The 23,210-nt window shown below is 42.7% G+C and overlaps 1 protein-coding gene across 2 annotated transcripts in view; it reads right to left on the bottom strand.

Annotated features, from left to right (window-relative positions):
- Positions 1–23,210, bottom strand: part of SETBP1 (SET binding protein 1) — a 431,426-nt gene that overhangs the window by 108,024 nt on the left and 300,192 nt on the right. The window lies entirely within an intron of this gene.

Genomic DNA, 23,210 nt, shown 5'->3' with positions numbered 1-23,210 from the left:
GTTGGGATCAACTCAAAGACAACTGTCTTTATTTTTAGTCAATATATACACGCAGTAAGTGTGTAAAGAAAAAATAAGGAGTATTACACTGTACTGAGCAAATTTTCTTGAACTTTGACCATGTCTTGTTTGCTTAGAGCCTCCATAAGGGTCTTTTGTAATTTTTATATCAATGTGGATCATTTACTAGCACTTGGATCTGGCACATTCTCTTCCAAATCCTTACAGCAAAACTATAGGCTCTATCAACGGCTCAAAACTTCAGATTCATTCAACATACACACAAAATAACCATACTATACAGTGGAATCATACAGCTTTGTGATCGCCTCCATGGACCAAATTTTGCTAAACTATCTTTGAATTATGAAAGGTAATGTTACTCAGAAAAAGTTGACTACCATTTTGTTTGAAGATTGTGGACTGAGCCTCAAACTGAGTTAAACTTTGTATAGACACTGTCAGTAGTACACTGAATTTCATTAAAAGTAAGGCAGCTCCTTTGAAGTTACACTAGAACAAAGGGCTAGACTAATATGAAAGGCTTAGTGATAAAGTTAAAAACATTCAGTTTCCAGGAATAGTTTCAAGCACAGAAACTTTGAACACATCAGAGCTGACCTCTTAGATGTCAGTGAGAAGCAAATGCACAGTGTAGGGGTCAGGTCCCTGCAAGTCCTTTCACAGAGTTGCTGCAGGACCATTCACCACATGGGAGCCCAGCACTGTGTTCTGCTCTGCTTCCAGATGGGAACAACAGAGGTGAGGGGAAAACATGCCTGGGACCTTGTTATGGATTGAACTGTGTCCCTCCAAAAGAAAAGTGGAAGTCCTAAATCCTGTACTTGTGAGTATGGCTCTGCTTGTTTTTTTTTTTTTTTTTGTCATGCTCCCTTTTGTTATGTTAATGATTAGGTTTAGGACCCATCCTGCTCTGGTTAAAGGGGTTGGGTCCTAAACCTAATCATTTCTGAACTGTGCCTTATAAAAGGAATAGAATAGAGATAGAGACACCCACACAGGAGGAAGGAGCCATATGATGACAGAAGCGGATGTACCTGTAATAGCTAAGGAATGCCAAGGACGGCCAGCAGCCACCAGAAGGTAGGAGAGAGGACCATGAAAGAAATCGACAGGGCTGAAACCCTGATTTGGACTTGAAGCTTCCAGAACTGTGAGAAAATAAGTTTCTATTCTTTAAAGCCACTCGTTTGTGGTATTTTTGTTACAGCAGCACTAGAAATCTAAGACAGACTTCATAGGTACTCAAATCAAATTTGTTGAATAAATTAGTTGTTGAAATCAGCAGCCTGGTAGAAGAGAAAAAGCTATACCCCTGAAGACAGGAAGATTTGGGTTCAAATTCTGGTTTAGCTACTTAAATTAGATATATGCTTTAAGACAAATTGTTCACTTCTCGAGTCTCAATACTGTCATCTTTAAAATTGGGATCATAGTGCCTCCTTGAAGAGATCTGAGATAATTAAAGATATTTAACATAAAATGTCAAATAGGAGTGCATCCTGTAGCTTTAAAACATATCAGAGCACAGGTCTAATTCACTGAGAGCCATCAGAGGCTGGGGTTGGGGAGCACACTGCGTGAGCAATGCAAGAGACTAAACATGCTTTTCCATGCCTCACCTACAGAGACTAACTCCACTTGGAGTCCTCCACTTTGTTAAGAATGACAGCAATGTGGCTTTCTATTTTTGACATTCAATAGTAGTCCTTCGGAATTGTGTCTCCTCATCTATATAAAAAAATAATAAAAAAAAATGCGTGCTGTTAAATAGGGCTAAACATACTACACCCCCCTACTACCCCAAGGGGAAGGTGTGAAGATCATAAAGGAAATGAAAGGTGCTGTAAGGAATGCAAATATTGTCATTGTCACCTGCCCTGGATTTGCCCCTGATTCGTGGAAACCCCAATGCACAATGGAACAAAGTGCCGCCCGGTCACATGCCATCTCCATGGTTGGCTGTGATCGGACCACTGTGATCCATAGGGTTTTCACTGGCTGATTTTCGGGAGTAGATTGCCAGACCTTGCTTCCTAGTCTACCTTAGTCTGCAAGCTCTGCTGAAACCTGTTCGGCATCATAGCAACACATAAGTTTCACTGATTGACCGGTGGTGACTAGGCATGAGTTGCATTGGTTGGGAATTGAACCCAGATCTTCCATAGGAAAGGCAAAAATTCTACCACCGAACCACTCTTGCCCCAAATATTAGGTAGTATGATGCCATTAGGATTAGATTCCTAATGATGACTCATTGGGGCTTCAGTTTTACTCCCATAATGGTTATTATCACTGCTAGATACTGGGATTAGATGTGAGATAAAAACAGCATTGCTTTCCCTGTACATGCAGACAACTTATCTTTAGGCCTAGCCAATCTGGTTTCTCTCCTTGCCCATTCTGCAGTGGGAACAGAAGAGAATCTTGCTTGCAATAAACGTGGTGAATGCCTCTTGAAATCGGGGCCTCTGAGGGTGAAGTTTGTATTGACACTCTTAAAACATGTGCTTGTCTCAGTGTTTTATGTCATCAATTGTAACTGTCAGTTTCCTTTACAAGCTGAGGAATAATAGAGCTATTTTTTCCACGCTCTTCCTAAACTAGTGTTGGCTCGTAGGCTGGGTGCAATGCTGGCTGCGGTGAAATGATGATCTGTTTTGATATATGGTAGGTTTCAATGATACTGTGTAGTTAATCCCATATTCAGCATAGTGGGTCTCCATAATATGGACAGCACACAGTCCTCAAGATGAAGAATGTCCCATGCCATTGAGCTTTTTGGTCCTTGAAGACTATTTCTCTGGACCCTGGGGAAGGTTTTGCCAGCTCACCGGCACTTCTGGTTTCCATAGCAGGCAAAGTTCAGTTACTATTGGATAGGTGCATGGGGGATACAAAAATGCATGGGGACAAAGACACTCACCACACAGTGCCAGCGAACAGGCTCTCAGGGACTGACTGTTCTCAGCTGGGTCAGGCACTGGGCTGCAAGTGCAAGGATGCGGGTGTTCCCAGGTCATACTGGCCTCTGGGAATTGAGCCTGGCTACTCAGATCAGGGCCCTGGTGGTGCAGTGGTTTAAGCGTTTGGCTACTAACCAAAAGGTGGGCAATTTGAATCCACCAGCTGCTCCTTAGAAACTGTATGGGGCAGTACTACTTTGTTCTATAGGGTCGCTATGAGTTTGAATTGACTTGATGGCAATGGGCTTTAACTTTTGATGGCAATGGGTTTTGGGTAGGCAAACATAACAAGCACAGCAATCTATTAAAAAATCAGAAGACAATTAAGGTTAAAAAGTCAATGTTCAGGAAACATCAAGGATCTGAATTAAATCAACATCTCAGGGTAATTCGAAGCCTAGTGCCTAGAAGGCAGCATTTTATTCTCAATCCAATTCATCTATCAAACAGCCTATTCTACACTCGTGGGCCCCTTGTTCTATAGTTTGATTCCGGGCCTAGGCCAGTCACAGCCAGGATTCCTGGCTGGTGCTCATTCTTGATTCCGCATGGGCCAGGGTGTGACATTCAGTTTAGATTCGGTTTATCTGCCACCCCTCCCTTCTTTGTTCCTCTTCCCCTTTCTCTTTCCCCAGGATATCACTTGCCCACACACACTTCCTTTACTTTTCTGTATTTGTCCAAAATGGATCAAACCACGCCCAAAAGACACTTCTGCGTGCTCGTTCTACCAGTGAGCAAAAAGAACATACAACAGTACACCTTCTCTTCTGCACATCGTTGAAAGGCACAATTTTAGAAATTGTTTAGCAATTACAAGGAAGCCTTTCAATGCCTTCAGGGTTGGCTCCATAGTGAAAGTTAAGGAATCATTTCAGGGTTTGAGATAGAAGAAACCCCAGAAACAATAGGACCTTCTGTGTACTGATGATTGACTACAGGTTAGAAATTGTGAAGAAATTATGACGCGTGCTTTACATATATCACCTACCTCCTTTAGTCCTTGTAACTCCCAGAATAGGCACTATTTTCCCATTTTACAGATCAGATAACTGAGCTAGTAAGTTAGAGTTAGTAACTGGACTCAATTACAAGTATGTCCAATTCCAGGGAGCATATTTTTTTATTTTAACTCCAGGGCCCATGGGCCTCAGAACAACTCTGGCATCCCCCAAAATAAAACATAGACATTGGGTGCTGTTGAGTTGATTCCAACTCATAGCGACATATGTGACAGAGTAGAACTGCCCCACGGGGTTTCCTAGGCGTAGATAGCCAGGTCCTTCTCCTGTGGAGCCGCTGGGTAGGTTCAAACTGCAAACCTTCTGGTTAGCAGCTGAGTGCTTAACTGTTGCGCCACACGTTAAAAAAAAAAGCTGCTGCTGTCGAGTCGATTCCAACTTATAGCGATCCTGTAAGACACAGTAGAACTGCTCTACAGGGTGTCCAAGGCTGTAAATCTTTACAGAAGAGACTGCCACATCTTTCTCCTGAGGAGTAGCTGGTAGGTTCGAAGTGCAGACCTTTCAGTGAGCAGCTGAGCACTTACCCACTGTGCCACCAGGGCTCCTTAAATACAGAGATACGTAAGCATTTATCGAGCGCTTCCTACATGCCAGGCTCTGCTCTAAGCATTTTACATGAAGTCCCTCATTTAATGCTCATGTCACATCTATGATGTAGTATATCATTATTCACAGAGAAGTAAGCATCTCACCCAGGATCACCCAGTTAGTCAGTGGCAGGGCTGGGATTCAAATCTAAGCATTCAGAAGCCCCTGCCCCTAAAATCTACTAATCGCAACTCCCACTGGTTAATTCCCTGCATGTCCTAAATGATATTCCAGCCCCGGCCACCTGTACCTGGACCACTATTCTAAGGCCACAAACACAGGGTAACTTACTCGCGCTCTTCTGAGCCCGCTCTGATGCCCAGATTAGGCACAGCGAGACTGATTTCTTCCCAGTAGCCAGGCTTTCCTGAGTTTATACCAGATCGCTATCATTTTTCGGTACTGGCGTTTTTCTTTGTGGTTTAATTATTTACTCACTCAGGTTCATTTGCTTTGGAGCTTCTTGAATGTCAGAGCTTCCGATCTCAAATGCGAGCCAAGCTCTGGCCTTTGCAACAGCCCAAGGTTAATACGGATGGCAAACAAGGGGCCCCAAGCCCACTGTGCTTGGGCTGCTGTTCTCTAGCACCTGCTTCCAGCTTCCAGCACATTTCCTGGGTCTTGTGAGAAACAGCCTTGAAGCCCTAGGGGTTCTGGTGTATGTGTGTGTATAAAGATATGTATACTCCAAAGCTTCCTGACTGCTGCCTGAATATACAGGCAGCCTACTGGAGGTGGCAGAAGGTATTTTGGGAGGTAATTACTCCAGATAGAGGTAAAGGGGAAGAGTCTCAGGGCTGGCATCAGCAGACTTGTATTCTAATCCCAGCTTGGCCACTATTGCTTGGTTTCACCCAGGACACTTAATCCTCTGGGCCTCAATTCTGCCATTTTTAATGTATGGGGATTAAACCAGGTTGATATTCTCCAAACCATCTTCCGCGGATGTTAATATTCCTTGGTGGATTTAGAAAAAAAAAAAAAGAGTTGTATAGTCAGGTAAGTTTGGAAACAAGTGACTTTTTCTCTGTAGGCAGATTCACATTGCCCATCAGTGTATTGAAGGGCATGAGATATTATGCAGTAGATTAGAAAACAAAAACAAACCAGTTGTCATTGAGTCACTTTTGACTCATGGCGGCCCCATGCGTGTCAAAGAAGAACTGTGCCTATGCAGGGTTTTCAACGGCTGATTTTTTGGAAGTAGATAGCCAGGCCGTTCTTCCAAAGTGCCATTGGATGAGCTCAAATCTTTCATTTAGCAGCCAAGCTCTTAACTGTTTGCACCACCCAGGGACTCTTACGTAGCTGAAAATCATGTATTTTTTGTTTGTTCTGATATTTAATGAACTTATTTGATAATCAAACCCTTTTTTTCACAGAACACCTATCAACACCTCTTGTGATGCTGGACGAGGCTGAGACTTAGTTTCAGGATATCAAGCCATCCCAAGCATGAGATCTTCATATTCAAATGTTAGCAACTTAGGCACTCAATAGTTACTAAATTTGTTAAATGACTGGATTGTTAACAGGAGAAAAACTGAATGATATTTAAAAGTGAATTTGTAGTACTGTAAGGTGACCAGTGGACTTGAACTCTAAATTCCATCGCTGTGGTAATGGTGAAGGGTGCCCACAGGTGAAACTGTTCACAGCAGCCTGCATGCAGACAGTGTTTATTATACTGGCATTCCAGGCTCTTAATGATTCATTTCTTTTTCAATGCAGAAGGACTCTCAAGGTCACACAAGTTCAAATATTTGAATGGAAAAGAGCTTCTCTCCTGGGATCTGAAGGTTCCCAGTCATATCTTTGCACCCCATCCTGATCTCTGTGCCCCATGTGGCACCAATAAGAGGGCCACACACAGACGTTCATAAACAGATATTTGTCAAATTGGATTTCAAAAAATGCCTCTGTGAGGTGTACAAGCTCACGAAGGGCAAAAGACAGTGAGCCAATTTTGAAAGAGAGTCACTGGCTGAATAATTTAGTAAACTGTATGCTATTTCTACTTAGGTATTTTTGTTTTATTGCTTTTCTTTTTCTCTGTGTAGTATTTTCATATTTGAGTACAGGATAAAATTTATAAAATGTCTCTGTTATTTAGGTGAAACTGGTCTGCTCTTGGCTTCCTCTTAACCATGAAAATCTGGGATATTATTATTTTAAAAAGTTCAGGTGCTGCCTTTTCTCGTCTTTTGTATGTGTTTGTTCTTCACTTGTTTTGCCTGGCTTTGGTAAATCCAATTATCCACTGACATTGGCCCCACCAGATATTTAAGGATATAGAGTTGCTATAAGTTGGAATCTACTCGATGGCAGTGGGTTTGGATTTTGTTTCGTTTTTTTAACCAGGTCTGATCTGCTTCTGTAAAGATTACAGCCAAGAAGCCCTGACGGAGCAGTTGTACTCTGTAACACATGCGGTCACCATGAGTAGGAATCAACTCCACCACACTGGCTTTTTGTTTTTAAAACCAGGTTTGAAGCAGAAAACCTCTCTTGAGCCTTTAGTTTAAAAACGTGAAAGACTTTTATGTACTGAGAGCATCATCGTATGCAGGAATATGTCTCCAGGTTGAAGAGTCCTAGACTCCTCCCTCTTCCTTCCTCTCTCTAGGCAGTTCTGGAGTCCCCTAGGGTCTCCATCCTCAGCTTCTGTCCTCTCTAACCCCTCCTTCCCATCTGCACTCAGCCTCCTTGGTTTTGAGACCCAGGATCTCTCATTTGGATTATGAACTGTGTTTGCCTCCTAAGTGGCCTGCCAGCCTCCCACCTCCTCCCTCTAGGGTGTATTCTTTTGGCAGAGCCATTGCTCTAAAGCAGTGCTACTCAAATGCTGCCCGTGGATCCGTGCTGGTCCACAGATCCTTGGTACCCGCCCCCCCACATAAGTACAGGCGTTGAGAGAATGCATCTGGAAACTTCCATAACAAATTGATCAAAAATTCGTATGTCTATATGAACTCATAATAATAATAATAAAAATTCGAACTTGTATTCTGTCACTGTATTTTATTTTTTATTTTTAGAAATGCATTTTAATTCTGTTTAGCATAGGTATTGATCTGCAACGGACCGGGGGAAGAAAATATGAAACTCGTTCTTCACCACACCTAGTTTGAAAAGCCCTGTTCTAAGGTATAACTTTGAGACTCTCACCCCACCCTCCACCTCCTGCTAGCTGAACATGTTTGCATGGTATCCCACAGTGCACAGTGAAGAGTCCAAACTCCTGGGCCTGGTATGTCCCGTCCCTTCTCTTTGCCTGTCACTCCAGTTCTCACCTGGCTATCCCCCACTTTATAACCCAAGGGGCAGCCACACCCAGCATCCTCCTATCCTGAACCAGAACAGGCTGCTCATGGCTCCAGTCTTTATTTCACTGCTTCCTCTGTCTGAAATCTGCTTTCTTTCCATTCAGGCCTCACTGCTTCACTCAAGCACTGCCTTTTCTAGTCCTCCAGTCCGTACTGACCATCCTCTCTGGACCTAGGCACACAACACCTTAGCAACAAGGGAATCCCAGCACCTTTCTTTTTCAAACACACATTTCCTTCTCCTGGGATGGCTCCCGGGTCATATGAGTCTTTGGGTCTCTAGCCTTTATCAGATTCCCTGACACAAAGTAGTTAGATGCTTAATACATATTTGTTTAAGAACAATCACATTCATTTAAAATTATACCAAAAGGGAAATATTTCCAGTACTAAAAACCAATGGGAGCAAAATACGTATACAAAATATGAACTAAAGGATGGCATACCACAGGTGCAGAGCCCTGGTGGCACAGTGGTTAAGAGCTACAGCTGCTAACCCAAAGGTCGGCAGTTCGAATCTACCAGCTGCTCCTTGGAAATCCTATGGGGCAGTTCTATTCTGTCCTGTAGGGAAGCTATGAGTTGGAATTGACCCAATGGCAATGGATTTGATTTCGGTTATACCACAGGTGCTGGATGCATGTATAATAATACTCATTCTAACGGCTGGCATTTATTGCATGTTTCTCATGAGTTGGGCATTATGATACAACCTTATGAGCAATCATGCCCTATGAGGTGGTAACTATTATTATCCCCATTTTGGAATTCAGAAAACTGAGAAATCATTTGCTCATGGCCACCCAGTTTGAGCACTTTGGTCAGCTTCTTTCCTTTCCCAATTCCTTCCTGTCATAGTTCATGGCTCTAAATCAGAGGGTAGCTGTTAGCTTTTGGCTTGGGCCCTGAGCAAATCACTGAGAAAGGTATGTAAGTTCTCAGTTCACAGGGATGTGATGATCAAAGGGGAGAGTCCACACCTATGTACTTTGGAAAATATGGTCACAATGAGGGGCAGCGGTGGTTTAGTGGTAGAACTTTTGCCTTCCATACATGAGACCCAGGTTCGATTTCTGACCAATGCACCTCAAGCACGGCCACAACCCTTCTGCCAGTGGAGGCTTTCTAATTGCTATGATGCTGAACAGGTTTCAGGGGAGCTTCCAGAGAAAGACTAGGAAGAAAGGCCTGGTGATCTGCTTCTGAAAAATCAGCCAGTGAAAACCCTATGGATCACAACAGTTCGATCCTGTCATGCATGGGATTGCCATGAGTCAGGGGCCAACTCGGTCGTAGCTAACAACAACATCCTCAAGTGTGCAAAAGCGCCAGACATGGAGTCTGACTATGCAGCCTCCTCGCCCTAGCATGGACTCTATTTGGGATTTCTCCAGGGGCAGCTACATTTGAGGCTCGTTGACCTGCCGGCTGCAACAACGCCTAAAGGGAGTGCTATGTAGGCAACATCAGTAGGCCAGCTAGAAACAGAAGATGAGGAACAACAAAGTGTGGAGTCTGGCTGTCACAGTAATTTCATTTTCCAAACAAACAGCAGCATGTCATGAGGGGCTGGGTAAAGCTTCCTCTGAGCACGGAGCTATTAAACCACAGCTTCACAATGTAGGCACTTGGTGAAGGAAGGACAAATGGGATTTCAGAAATAAAGTCAAACTGAGGCCCCCAGCCGGCTAAGTGCATCTGTTTTCTTGGGACCATCTCTCCAGCATGGGGTTAGCAGAAATGATGCCAAGGGGCCCTGCTAAAAGCCCATACTTTATTTGAATAAGACAGTTTCTAAATGCTGGGATTTATAACTTCACAGGAAAAAGCTGGGAGGGGAAAAAAGCTTAAAAGAACATTCTGTGTAGAGTTATGATGCTGCCAACGGTTTGTGGGTTGGGATAGGGCACTGCGTTCCTAAAGTTTAGACATAACTGAGGGTTTTTTCTTCTTCTCTTTAACAGCAAGGAAATACAAATCCTCCCTCATGTCAGAGTTCTGAACTCTTCAGGCTTTTTGCACAATTTTCCCCATTCAGGAGTAACATTTAACCGAAGGAAAATTAGGAAAACTGTATTATTTTTTTTTCCTCTTGAAACCAAAAGAATTTAAAGATATCAAGTTTAGCTTTCTAATTCAATTTCTGAACTTTCTATTTTTTAATGAGAGAGAATTTTAGTAGATATAAGGAGAAAGCACATGTTTTTGTGATTACTAGAAATTTGGTGGTTGGTATTTTATGAAAATGTCATAGAACTGTACATGAAGTAAGCTTTCAGAGTGGTACACTCCCACCCCTGACCCCACCAAAGGGAAAGGCCAGCAAGAAATCCAGGCAAGGGAGTTATTTTACTTTTCACGAGAAATAACTGATTCCGTGAAAAGAAATTAAGAGTGAGCAATGTTTTGATTTAATAAATGTTCTGAGCTTCTTTCTCCTAGCCTGCAAGACACCCCTGCATTACTAGCTGAGGTTTTGGTTGCTGGTTTGCTTCCCCGGTGCACCCTCAGAGAGCAAGTCATTAAAACTCAACCATTCAGGCCGGAGTTAGATGCAAGCCACTGATGTCTACTTAAGAAAAATGGGTTTGCTAAGCCATTCAGTCATATAACAAAATTGCGAGATGGCCGTGAAGTACATAAATGATCAAGGTAAGTTATGTCATGTTGCTGTTGCTGGTAAGTGCCGTCAAGTCAATTTCAACTCATAGCAACCCCATGTGACAAAGTAGAACTGCCCTATAGGATTTTCTTGACTGTAATCTTTATGGGAACCATCACCAGGTCTTTATCCCTTGGAGTGGCTGGTGAGTTTGAACCACTGACCTTTAGGTTAGCAGCTGAGCGCTTAACCACTGCACCACCAGGGCCCGAGTCATGTCATGTCACAGTAACCTATATTAGATACAATGACCACTGTGCCATTCCTCTGATCATACTGGTTTTCCTTTGCCAGCAGCTTCCAATCAAAACCTATCACTTGACATCAAAGCTCTCTGATCAGACTATGCCCTACTGGGGCAGTCCTCCTACAAAGCCCTCCACATGGACTCCCCATTCATGTAAAGCAAGCCATGCCCAATATTCATCTTCTTGTTTTCTTCCAAAACTTACCACGTTTTGTTAGTATGTATTTTATTTGCTTTCCTCCCTCTCTGCATCTACTAGTGGACTATAAACTACAGGAGCCTTATCTTGCTTGTTTATTTTTGTGTTCCCAGGAACTACGCAAACACACACACACACACCACTTACACATACACAATTGATCCTTCTTATTCGTGGTGGTTATGCTCTACAAAGTCCCTGAGAACAATGAATGAGCAAATAACAAGCCAACCTTGCTCGAGCTTAGCTGGGAATTTCTCACTGCTCTGCACATGTCTCTGAATGACTATGACAGTGCCATGAGTACGTTTACTGAACGGGAGAATTCATGGATATGGATTCTGCAAATAATGAGCACCAACTGTATGTACATATACACACATACATATATGATGGATGAATAAATGTAATGTTTGTTGAATGAATACTACATACGTATGTTCATATCCTTCTTCAAGCTCTTCCTTTCTATTCCCCATTTATCTAAATCCAATCAATTCTTCAAGGACCAGGTAGAGGACCACCTCTTTCATGAAGCGTTTTTAGGCCACTCCAGTCTAAAAATGAACTGCTTTTCCTCTTAGTTCTTTACCGTGAGTTTGGCAATTTGTGGTTCGACAATTGATTTTTACTGCACTTTCAAAGTTATCCACAAGGTAGACCTTCATCTACCAGCTCTCAAGCGAGAATGTATAGAAGCAGTTGGTATGTGTGTTCAGGCAACAGCAAGAAGTTCACAGGGGCCGGAGTGTGGAGCGTTGAGAAGAGTGCTCAGGAATCAGAGAGATGAGGGAGAAGGAAAAATCAGAGAGATTTGACCTTCCACTGATGGAGTGGCTCATGTGGAAAGCTTGAGAAGGTATGCAGATGGCTTCTAGGAGCAAAGACTGGCCCCTGGCTGACAGCCAGGAAGCAAACGGGGACCTCAGTCATACAACCTAGTTCCTGGGTGGTACAATATAGCTAAGTGCTCGGCTACTAGCTGAAAGGTTGGAGGTTCAAGTCTACCCAGAGGTGCCAGGGAGGAAGGCCTGGTGATCTACTTCTGAGAAATGAGCTGCTGAAAACCCTATGGAGCACAGCTCTACTCTGACACACAAGGGGTGACCATGAGGTGGAATTCACTCATGGCAACTGGTACTGGTAAGTCCTACAACCATAAGGAATTGAATTTGCCCAGCAGCCTGAATAAGCCTGGAAGAGGCTTCTCCTCCAGAACCTTCAGTAAGGAACACAACCCTGCCAGTACCTTGATTTTGACCTTGAGTGACCCTAACCAGAGGACTCAGTCAAGCCCTGCCAGACACAGGATCTGTAGAAACTGAGATAATAAATTTATGTGGCTTTAAGCTGCTAAGTTTGTGGTAATTTGTTACAGCAGAAATAGAAAACTAATACACATGTCATTTTTCCTACCTCTGCATTTCTACAGCTGGGGTCAGGAGATAAATTGGTCTAGAAAACTGGTGCTACTGAATAGTGTCCAGCTCTCACTGCGACAGACCCAATGCCAGGGGACTGAAATTGCCACCCGTTTCAAGAGAACTCCCAAGTCCTGTAGATGATGCCTATGCAGTGAGCCTTCAGTTATCTTTGGGTGAAATGTGTATTTCTTATCTACCACAACTCTATAACCCTGCCAACTTATCTTTGTCATCAAGCACAATTGCACCCCTGCTGATTTCTGCCCCCTCTATGTGTGTATGTGTGTTCAGAAAAGGCTTTAACTTCACCCCAGTGAGAGCATAATTGGGAAGGAAAGCCTGCTGCTGACAGAGAGAGACTTCTATAGCAATCTGCTGTTTTGTATTTTATGTGCTTGAATATATTATCCAAAGTGGAAGTGCAAGGAAATGAACACCATTAACCACTATGTGGCAAGCAGGGTGCTCGATGCTCTTGTGTATATTCTGCTTTTATTTGGCTCTCATAAAACTCTGCAAGATACGTATTAATATCCTCATTTTTTCAGATGAGAAAAAGGAGAATAAAAGAGACTAAGGTGCCCAAGGTCATGTTACTACTACTAAGTGGAGAATTTAGCAACCAAATCTACATCTCAGAGACTTTAACTCTTGAAGCTTTTTTTGCTCTATTAGGCTGCTTTAGAAGCTGCTGAATTTATTCTTAAGTGAGTGGTTCTCAAAGCACGTGCCAGGAACCCATGGCAGTCTGTGAGGATCAGTCCAATCCGTCAATCTGTTAGTAATACTTGTGCGTAGCACCATTTTAAGTGTTGTATAACTAAGATACGGAAACAGTTTGGCATCCCCCACCACAACTCAAATTTTATTTGGAGGAGTCAAAACATCCTTACCTAAAATAAAAGTAAACAACATAAGACCATACATAAATAACATAAATAAGCACTGAACTGAAGTCGAAGATATTACGTCATGTTAGAGAAGCAGGAGATGCTAAGAATGGTTAAGGAAATGAGTAGGTAACATTTGGAAACCAGATGGAAAAAGAGAGGACATTCTATATGAAGGACACAACGTGGTGGCTGGAGACTCAGCTGAAGGTGGATTTTCTGTACGATAAGGGGAATTTAGAAAAACTCACAACAAAAGAATAAGCCGAAAATCAGGAAACAAGGTGAAACCTGCGAAGGTGGATAATACAGGATCTTTGAAGCCAGATAAAGAATTTTGGATTTGACGCAGTAGAAATTAATATTTCTACATCTGCTATCAATTATTCATTTACCTACGACTGCCTTCACAGAACGCTGTTCCATGGAAAAATTACTACATTTTTCTTCTTTCATTCCAGTTATTAATATATTTATTTATTTAGAGCCATAAGGAGAAGTGGATGCAATGGAGTTTGGCTCTGGGTTGCTTACTGCCAAAGGAAGGACAAAAAATAGAAAATGGAATAGGGAAGCACTTCTCTAAACTTAGAAATCACAGCCTTGGGCTGGTGGGAGGTCATTCCACATGAGTAATGTTTCTGGGTTTCCAGTGACTTCTCCATTGCAGGTGCACCTGCCATGCCATGTTGGGGCTCTCACTTGAATAAGCCACTACTTAAGAGTTACCGACAGTATCAGGGACGACATCGGGGATGAGCCTCCTAAGACGAGCTACTGGAACAGATTTTCACCAATTATAATCAATATCAATTGGAACTAGAAAATAATGGAGAAAAAACTAAGGAGAAATGGTATTTCAGCTATTTGAGCAAACCTTTTGTGATACTTGCACTGTCTATGGAAAGCTAAAAAATCTCTTGTAAGGTTTTTGTCTTCTTTGCCTGATGCCCTGCGTAAATGCCCACCTCAGGGTATATGGAGTGTGCATTTACTGGCTGAGGAGGGATGGGATAGAAAACAAACAGGAGCACTGCTTTTTGAAACGGGAACTATTGGTTTTATAAGCTCACCTTAGCAACATCCATACACACACCAGGAAGGAAAATAAGCAAGTACAATGTAGTCCTTTGTGCCGTAACCTAAAATTAATAGCTGGCTCCTTCCATTTAAATGCTGTCAGTATGAATGATAGCAATACTGACCTGTTAGAGTAGTCGTAACTTTATCTGTCCCGGGTAGGGGTGTGTGTGTGTGTGTGTGTGTGTGTGTGTGTGTGTGAAGTAGGGCTGGTATTTATAACAGACACTGGCTGGTTGTATTTTACATTGCTTGGTTAAAGTTGGAGATTGCAAGTTTTGGAAAATTTACTGCATCTCTCCTTGTCAGAGTCTCATCTGAGAAGATACACTCAACAGTCAGACTCTTGGGAACATTTCTGGCACCTATCTTCAGCCCTGACTAATTCATCCCTTTGCTGGTAGTTGTCCAGACACTAGAAAGCTTGTGGAGATATTCGTAAACAGGACAGGCTGAAGCTCTAGGTGGTTTTCATACCCAACTGCTGCTGCACTTATTTTTAAAATACATTCCCCTGTTTGGGCAATGACACTGGATGCAGAAGGATATCGTGGTCAATTCCAGGACGGTCATCAGGAGAAAATTCAAAAAGACCAGACAACTACAGTGGTGGTGGGGAGAGATGAGGAAGAGGCGGGAGACTGGCCAGAGGGAGAAGGGTCTGCTTTCCCTGGGTCTGCTGGGGAGGCTGGGGGACAGGTAGATGGGAAAGGGAGACAACGTGAGTCATCCCCATCAGCTGGGCACCTGTGCATCTATGTCATCACAGTGATTGTTTCTGGGCGGTGGTGGGATTGTAAGTAATTTTTCTTTTTTCCTGTGCTTTTCTAAATTGTCCAAAATTTTTTCACTAACATTTTTTAGATGACAAATAAATGTTTTCCAAATAATAATTTTCTCTATCCTTAAGGGGAAACTCTGGTGGTGCAGTGGTTAAGTGCTAGGTTGCTAACCAAAGGGGTCAGCAGTTCGAATCCGCCAGGCGCTCCTTGGAAACTCTACGGGGCAGTTCTACTCCATCCTATAGGGTCGAGAATCCATTTTTGCTGCTGTTGTTTGTGGCCTCCGAGAGAAAAGTAGCACTTAGCCATAAAGAAGTTCATTATTTTTGGGACTATGACACTTCTGTTGAGGAATGGCAAGGTGTCCTTTCACATATTTATAGCTACAACACTGGCATCTGATACTTGTTTTAGTCGAGTGATCTCAATAAATGAAGTAAATAAAAATATAACTAATATAATGTAACTAATAGCACAAAAGTGCAAATCCTATTGAGAGGAACTTCTTTAGCCTGCTGCTCTTCCTTGGGATATAAGGCATGACAAACTCATTCAGAATCATTGTCCTTTCAGCCCATATTCCAATTTCTGGTGGACATTCAAAAGATGATGAGGCCTCTAACAACTTCCTACACTTTCCAGATGTGGCCCCAAAACCCATGGCTTCCTTGATGATTTGCTCCACTCGTTTTTATTTTTAGTTTCTATCAAACTCAAGGTGCAAGTTTTTGTAAGTTTACTACTGGATATGTAAAGTCCCTGAAATTGTGTAAAACCTATCTTTAAAAAAAAAAACAAAATCAAAGCTTTAAGTATTAGTTTTGGTGTTTTGTGATTTAGTGAATAAGAGTACGATTATTCACCTTTGATCGCCTTTGTGATTTTCCAGACATCATGCTATGCCCGTGGTCTCTATTTTCCAGGTAGGAGGAAGGGTCTGAATGAACACAGACTTACCTCACATCATCAGCTTGGCTAACTCTGGCCCCCAAAAGCTCCCGTTACATAAAAAATGAAACAAAACAACTATTTTTAGCGAAGACCAAGTTACCTATTAGCTAGTGCCTTATTCTGGGCTCCACTATTCAGCCCACTGGCAAGGTTCTCTTGGGAAAACTCAGAGGCTGAGTCATGCTATGGACCTTGTCAAGGTCTTATGGTGGGGAAAAAAGGTGGGGGAGGGAAAAGTCAGGGTCCCTGGGATCCAGTACTGTCTCCGTGCAAAACTGGCTCAGTGACTTTGGGCAAGGACTTTAACCCTCTGGGTTTTCATTTTCTTGCCAGTCAAATGGGAAAATAACACCTATGCTGCCCACCTACCTAGATTTTGAAGACCAAATGAATGAATGAAAATATGCTTTGAAAAAAAGGACACTCTGTTCAGATGGAAGGGATGACTGTGATGTAGTCTCAGGGCAAGGCTTTTTATCTCTCTAGGTCCTCCATCTTCCACAAAGGTGAACCCCATCTCCTTCCAGACTCACTGCCCACCTTCTCACTTGTTCCGCCCTCTCCACTCAGGAGTGGGACAACCACAACAGCAGAACATCTCTTGGGACACACCCAGTCTACTCCATTGTGTCCTCTGAATCCCTCCTTTTTTAAAGTCCACCTTGTTCTGACTCTTTATGTAACAGGGCCAACACCAATATCAACTTGCTCTTACAAGATTCCGTTTATTACCCTGAAAGTTATTTTCTGGGTCCTGTTGGAATCAGCTCAACGGCAGTGGTTTTTTTTTTTCCTGTAGAATGGGTTTTTATTTCTAGTTGTTTAATGTGTTGGCTGCCATTTTTCTAATTGTTTTAGATATTTGTATATATCCATCTCTTGTCTCCATGGGTTTATAATGTCTTTGAAGATGGGCATCTTTCCTGTACTTTATCATCTCACCCTACATCTAACGCAAAGCTGATCACTCTTTACGCTTCTCCCTTAGTGCTGACGTGTCCTCCCTTCCTCTGGGATGCAGTCGCATGGCTTCTGCATGGCAGCTATCTATGCCCCACTTGACTGCTAACTTCAATCTAGCCAGGTGCTTTCCTGTGCCCCCAACATATGCCAATCTCCCCACCTTGGCCAACTCTCCTGCCCTGCTCAATCACTCTGCTTTCACTCTCTAAGGTTCAACTCCAGGATTGTTATCTTTCACTGAACACTGATATCCCCTCCTCAACCTGGACCCCTATAGCTCCCACTGTTGGCCACTGATTTAGGATGGATTAAATCTTGTCTGTATTTATTCTCTGGTTGTGTCAGTGCTTGCTAGCTTGGTCTCTTCTCAGTATAGCATAAGGACCTTGAGGCCAGGAGTGCTTCCTTGCCTCTTCTTCTGGCCTTATTAAATGTCCATGGCACAGTGCTATGTGTTGAGTGACTAGTGAGCTCCCAATCATTTTTGAGAGTGTAAATTCTTTATGAACCAACATGTATCTTTTGCTGCACTCTGGAAGACCAACAAACGGACTTTGGTCTATAATACTTTGTACGTAGTAAATGTTCTGTAAAAGATCTACTTATTAGATCTGGCTATAACCTGGGCTCTCCTTCCATATAGTCAAAGTCGCATAGCTGATACCCAAGACATGATAGTTTTCAGAGGTTTTAAATAGCCATTTGCATGATCAATAATTAAGTGCAAGTGTGTGTGGGGGGCAGAAACCATCAATGCTCTCAAGCCTTACACATACTAAGGACTAAATAATTGTTACATGTTCTCTTGCCTTCATCACTTCCCCTTGAATCAATTTGCATTAAATGCTATACTGGCACAAGCCAAGGCCACAAGCCCACCAAGTATTTAGTGCCATCTCTTGTTCATGTATAGAGTGAAGAGGTGGTTTTCTGGAGGTTCCTTTCTTATCTCTGTCCAGTGACAGACCAGCCTTTGGAAGGTATGTGATGTTGCTTTCTCCAGCCAAGAAAGGCTCCATGTTGTACCAGAGCCAAGTCTGTCTAAATTGCAACTTCTCTGCACCCACACCTGAATCTGCATGATTCTCCAATCCCACAGAGGTCTAAATAAAAACTTCTAAAAGGACAGGGGAACATTTGCCAACTGTGGGGAGATAAACGGCCTGGGGGCTTCATGCTCCAAAGGCTGTATTGTTCCATTTCTGACTTCAATGTAGCAAAAGAGATGCTGCAAATCTAAGGTTTTTTCTTTTTTTTTCCATTGCCAGAAAGTTATGGGTCACAGCATTTAATTTGATTAATTCCTGGTTTCCAAAAGGAAACCTTAGGAGGAACCTGGGGAGGCTCAATAAAATAAGTATGTGCAATTGTGAAGACAGGAAAGGAAAAAAAATGACTTCTATCAGGGCCCATAAAGATCGTTTCCAGTCCCAAACACGGGTCCCCAGAGATAGCATGGAAACCAAATTATTGTCAAAGAGATGCTTACCTTTTACAACAGCTCACAGCAAAAAAAACATATAGCTTAACATCTCTCCCACGACTCACCTTTCTGTTTGTTGTTGTTTTTTTTTTTTTTTCCTTTTATGCTCTCCTTTTCCCTTCTTGCTGTTAAACTTCCCAGGCGAAGCTCCACAACCAACTAGATATGTGTCACTGGATGAGCCACTTAACTTTTTTAAGCCTCAGTATACTCATCAGCAAAATCAGGTGTTTATTCTACATTATTAAAGTTCTTTCAATTCTGATTCTAATGTAAATGCAAGCTTGCTCTCTCTGTCATATTGTGTTCTAAGCTGTGCGTTTCTAAGATGTTGACTGTGGCGTCAGCCTGCAGAAGGAGCCAGCTAATTTGTTGGAGGAGGGAGGTATAAGAAGTTCCACCCTTTTGAGGTGAGATCAAATGGCTAAGGGAAGTGGCTGGAGCCAAAGATGACTAGGGTGAACCCCACAGGTTAATACATGGACCACGGTGATGTGTGTTAAAACTTCATTGAACAACTAACCATGTGGCCAACATGCCCAATAACATGGTATGTGTATGTTTGAATTCTACAACCCTCAAAAAGTTTGAGGGTTATAGAATTTCCGACCTGAGCAGAGTCTTATTATCATAATCTCACTTGGGAAAACTGAATAAAAAAGATGAAGAGGTTGTTTGGCTGCTTAGTGTAGGAGACAAGACTGGGGAAGATACTCTTAATCTTGCTAAACCACACAGCAGCCATTAGCTAAATAATCCTTCATTTCCTCCCACAGGATGACCCAGAATTCAACCTGGATTAAGATTAAACAGACTAAACTTCATCAGCTTGCCATTTTCTAGTCTTTCTTTTTTCTGGTCTAACCTTCTCCTCCCATGAGTCCTCTTCTTTCTAATTCATTTTTAGAAAACTTTCATCACACATGTTTCTTTTGTTCAGACTTTGGGACATTTTGCCCACGTGGCTAATTCCCTCATCTGGATGACTGCTTGGACGAGGTTTTTGTATTATTTTTGGCTGCCAGTGAGTGACAGCAGAGATTGCCTCTCAAAGTGCCCCACGGTGCTGAAAAGAGATGCTGGCAAAGACCAAGACGAAGCGACAGGAGAGGTGGAGTCGGACAAGCTCAAGGCAATCTAGCTACCTCCGTGGCAGGATTCTGATTTCTGGAAGGTGAGCTCAGGATTAATTGTCAGCATCCATTCATCATGAGGAAAGCACCTGACAGTTGAGGACTCTACCCTGCCTAATAATGACATCACACTAGGAGGTAACACATGTAAGTTTACTCTGCTCACTCTTTCTCCATCACCTGATGGGAGCCTCAATAGCAATGGTCAGGATGCCTCAGGTGCCTGATGTTAATTTTAGGTCAAAGCATGCAAAGGCTATTTCCAAGTGGTCTGAACAGGAAGAATATCACTAACACTTGCGACCTCCTCTGCCATCTTATGAGAACTTGGCTTTGAGGGCACATGACATCATACTGACTGTGGGTTATTAACCCTGGACAGGTTTACTCTTCTGGGAATCTCCTGAATGTTAATCAAGCATGTCAACGATCATGAAGATGGTGCATGACCAGGCAATGTTTCATTCTGTTGTACATGGGGTCACCATGAGTTGGAGCCAATCCATGGCAACTAACAACAACTATTTACCCATTTCTTTGATCTTATGTAAGCATTTTTATAAATGGAGATTTAGCAGCTGGTTTATATACTTAACAGGAAACCCTGGTGGCATAGTGGTTAAGAGCTACAGCTGCTAACCAAAAGGTCAGCAGTTCAAATTCACCAGGCGCTCCTTGGAAACTCTATGAGGCAGTTCATCTCTGTCTTATAGGGTCGCTATGAGTGGGAATTGACTCGACAGCAACGGGTTTGGTTTTTTTTTTATATATATATACTTAACAGGAGCCCTGGTAGTACAGTGGATGAGAGCTTGGCTGCTAACCAAAAGGTCAGCAGTTCGACTCCATTAGCCACTCCTTGGAAACCCTAGGGGACAGTTCTACTCTGTCCTATAGGGTTGCTATGAGTTGCAATCAACTTGACGGCAAAAGGGTTTGGTTTCTGGTATACATCTGACAAACAGGCCAGAAAAGTCACTGCCTTCTGAAATCAAAAAAGCAGAAAGGCCAAAAAAAAAAAAAAGGAAGGAGTCTTTATAACTGCAGTTCTAGGTGTGTTGTAAGGGGGATAACAAGACAATGCAGCCATCTGCTGGGCCAGGGGGATGGAGAAGGAATTTTCTAAGTAGGAAAGAGGAAATGGAGTATGCAACTGCTGCTACTGCTAAATGGCTCCCTAATTTCCCTCTCCGTAATGGTAATGACTTACATTTATATGGTGCCTTTCATCAGCTCTGATCCCAGACAGTGCTCAAAGCCCTCTCTTGACTCAGCTCCTAAATCTGGTCCTCAGCAGTCTAAAGGATGACATCTATATTTGTGCCATATCTATTTTAGAGAAGAATAGGACATTCAGGTGCTCAGGGAATGGGTCAAGAGTGGAGAAGGAAAAGGTGAAGGGAGAGAAAGTTATGGGAAGGGCAGATGCTTATTTCCAATCATGACCCTCAGAATCATCTAGCTGGAATAGACATCTCTACTCTGATAAAGTCTCCGAAAGACTGTAGTGCTTCCAGTAACCACATCCTATCTGCTTCCCATATTTTACGAGGCTTCGCACTTTTTAAAGCCTATCACATTAAGGTGAACGCTCCTTAGGAATCCTGACAAACTTTGACACTGGTTTCCAATTGCTGCTAAAGACATTTTTTTCCTTCATGCTTTGGGGTTCAGAAATACAGAGGGGACGTTTGGGGATATAAGCAAGGACAGGCCAAGGCTTGGAAGGAGTGGCAGGACACAGAATCTGGTCTGTTCCAGTAAGATATTCAACAAGATGTACAGGGACTTTGGGCATCACTCATATATAAATAGAAGCCACCGACAATTATGAGTCATTAAAGTTGGGTAAAAAAAAACCCAAAAAAACACACAATACGAAGATAGGCACAAGGCAGTGGCGAAAATTCTCAGGGAGCAGGATTTTGGTAAGGACAGAAGTGAAAGCTCTATCCGTGTAGATATTTCCAGGCTGGTATTTAGAAAAGGTTAGGCCATAGGGACTTCTTCATTGGTTGAGGGCTGAGTAAAGAGATGTCTTCTTTCCTTAATCACTCTCTTCTGTAATCATCACATAATCACGATGCTGCGGACATCTTAGGGAAAGGCACGTAATCAGAGAATAGATGTGATTCTGAGAGGAAGGGTGGTGGTGGAACAGAGGAGCACTGTGCTGGAGACCAGGTTCTGTTTTCTAGACTTGGCCTCAACTAGCAGGGTGATGTGCAGTCTAGCTATAATGTACCAGAAGCTCTGGGCTTACACTTAAAAGTGTTGGTTTTCTGAATCTAGGCAGGTGTCTTGATCTCTTTAAGCATCAGTGTCCTGCTCTGTAAAATAGGAATGGAAAAATCTGTCTTCTTGGATTGCAGGAAGGGTGTTATGCAGAAATACATGCAAAATGGTTTTAAGAACTGAAATACATTATATACAAGTAACAGGTCTGGTCCAACCCTTTGAGTACCAGATGGGCTAAGGCCACACAAAGAGTTTGTAATAGAGTTGGGCCTCATACACAGTTCTTCAGGCTAAACCCAGCTTTCTTTCTTTCAGGACATTGTCATAATGCCTACTTCTTCCTACCTCATGTGACTGAAGGTAAGTGAGAAGACGAGATGGAGAGGATTTTGAATAAAGTGATGGCCACCTTGTGGCTGCTAAAACAAGGAAAGTTGTATGGCCAGAGCATGGGCACCCTCAGAGACACACACACTGATCAGAGAGGATCCCTAGCTGGGAAACATCAGGAAGTCAACCAGCACTCAGTAATACAGTCCAGCCATGGAGAACTCCCCAAAAGATGCCGAGAAACCTAATGCACAACAATGGCTTGTTTCAACTTCTGAGATCTTGCTTCTAAGGTCTGTTAAGTTAGGTTCTTGCTTATAGATTTTGAGCAAAAAGATACCACCATTATTTTCTAACTAGATAATGCCGAGAAAATACAAAAATAAGAATACCCTTTGTCCATGGCTACTGTAGGCCACGTGGATCAGTGTCATCATGTTAAAAGAGAAATCAACAGTATTTCTCATGTGTAAGCTTCGCTTAGTGCCACCTGTCCAGGTGGGCTTAACCTGGGCTCTGCACAAAACCAAGTGCCTTCAACGAAGTCTGACAACAAGAAACAAGGAAGCCAGATGAGCACATCCACTTCGGGCATACGTAGGACACACGACTGCTAACTGGTCTCTTCATGAACCAAGGAGACCATCCACCAGAACAACTCATGAGCTAGTTGCAATCTGTAAGTGGCTTCTAACTCGTAACTGTATTTCTTCCTGAAATCCTCTAAATTAGAAAGTGTCTCTAATTCATGAATGGACTGTTCTCACCTCTACTAATTATGGACTGCCCAGGGAGGGAGAGGACAATAGACAGTACACATCATAGGCAGAGGGGAAACACTACACCTGAACCTTAAACATGGATGACTATCCTTTAAAACTAGACTTTGGTAAGAGGGTTTA

The sequence above is a fragment of the Elephas maximus genome, chromosome 11 (assembly GCF_024166365.1).
Source record: "Elephas maximus indicus isolate mEleMax1 chromosome 11, mEleMax1 primary haplotype, whole genome shotgun sequence".
Classification (NCBI taxonomy): domain Eukaryota; kingdom Metazoa; phylum Chordata; class Mammalia; order Proboscidea; family Elephantidae; genus Elephas; species Elephas maximus.
The sequence above is the reverse complement of the archived record's forward strand: the minus strand, read 5'-3'. Positions and strand labels throughout refer to the sequence as shown.